The 1,926-nt window shown below is 42.1% G+C and overlaps 1 pseudogene; it reads right to left on the minus strand.

Moving 5' to 3' along the window:
- Positions 1–531: 531 nt before the first annotated feature.
- Positions 532–1,020, minus strand: LOC118596443 (annotated as a pseudogene).
- Between the last annotated feature and the right edge of the window lie 906 nt (positions 1,021–1,926).

The raw sequence follows: 1,926 nt of genomic DNA on the forward strand, positions 1-1,926 counted from the left end.
TTACAAACAGCTTTTTGTCCATCTATAGCAATCGGTGAGGAACCTCTTTGCATGCCTTCGGAGTTCGGTTCCCACCCTTTACCTGTTGGCTTGTGTTCACAACAGCTTTTAAAGACTGCTTATCATTCCCCCACAACTCCACGCGTATCCCAGGTACTAGAGAAACTACAGCTTTTTCCATTTCTGCCAGCTCTTTCTATATCAATAGCACATCACACTTAAACTGGGCAGGATCTAGGTTTATTTCAGTCTATGAAAAACTAAAGTTCAAAGTAAATTCAGTCTTGCTTAAGGGAACATTGTAAAGTAACAATTCTTGATATTATATGCCTCCTATGATCCATTTGGAATCACAGAGGATTACATCGTTATGTGTGTCACTGTTCCAAGAGACAAAACAAATTTGAACAGCTAAATCACCTTAAAAATGCACCAAGCTTATGAAGTTCCAAACCAAACTTGAATTTCCTGTACATACTCCTGTCAAATGAAGTTCTTTCCTGTACATCACTTCTTTTGCAAACTGGTCTTCTATTTCCTTTCTCTAGATCGGCTACGAGACCTAGAGAAGGATTGAGACGGAGAGTGATTTCTCTTGCGAGACAGAGACCTTTCTCTTCTCTTATCTCTAGAACGTGACCTGTTCCGGCTTCGAGAGAAGCTTCTCCTTCTTGGAGATCTTCACAGAGGTGGAGGACTCTTCCTACGGTAATCATCTCGAGGGCGACGACCCCAAGAGGGAGGTGGGCCACGGTTCCGACTTCTTTTTTCACCATTGGAAAGTTCCACTCTTACACGGCAGCCATGTAGTGTTCTTCCATCTAGCTCTCGGACAGCATCAGCGGCATCTCGGGGATCCTCAAATTCAATGAACGCAAAGCCAGGAGGGTTTCGAGCAACCCACACACTTCGGAGTGGTCCATAATAGCCAAGAGCCCGTCCTAATTCAGTCTTGTTCCTACTGTTTCCAAGATTACCTACATACACCTCACAATCTAATGGACAGGAATCACGATGCATTTCGAGATCCTGGGTTCAAAAAGCTGAAGCTCAAATCCCAACACTCCGACAGGCCCACCTGCGCCCTTCGGGATCTGCTCCCACAGATGCTCCCTGTTCCCTGGCGTCCACGAAATGGCCTGAAGATGTTTTTAATTGAAATAAAAGTACAAAATTTTCCTCTTTCCATCTAGCATCTCCCAACTTCCCTCCTTTACATCACTCTCATAAACTCTTCATTCTCAAGTCTACAGTTTCTATTCTTTCATTACACACACACACACACACACACACACACACACACACACACACACACACGTATTTCTATCATATGATGAGTCTATTTATGATGTTTATTTGTACATGATTTCATAGATGATCACTATACACTAACCAACCAATACTTGGAGAGGATAATTGTCTTCTCTCAGTTGTCAGTAGAAGCCTTTAGTTCTTTGTCCAGAGATAGGAGTGCATCAAAAATTTCTCCTTTCATGTTTATATATCCATTGATGTTGCTATTGTTCCAGACTTGGCTATGAAGCCATTCTAAGTGAGACTGTTTGACAACAGACGTCCTCATATTGTGGCACTTATAGTCCTTCTGCCTCACTTCCACATTTTCCCTAAGTGGAAAGCTAGCCAGTTTTAAGGGTGAGTTTCGTCATAGGCCTTCGAAAAGAATCTAAGTTTTGTGCACAGTGACAGATATGGATTTATTTGCAGCCTTCTACACATTGACATCCAGTTGTGCCAGCACCATTTGTTGAAGACGCTTTCTTTTTTCCATTGTACGTTTTTGGCTTCTTTGTCAAAAATTATATGTTCATAGATGTGCGGGTTAATGTCAGGGTCTTCAATTCGATTCCATTGGTCCTCATGTTGGTTTTTATGCCAGTACCAAGCTGTTTTTATTACAGTAGTTCT

This window comes from Onychomys torridus, chromosome 15 (genome assembly GCF_903995425.1).
Source record: "Onychomys torridus chromosome 15, mOncTor1.1, whole genome shotgun sequence".
Taxonomy (NCBI): Eukaryota; Metazoa; Chordata; class Mammalia; order Rodentia; family Cricetidae; genus Onychomys; species Onychomys torridus.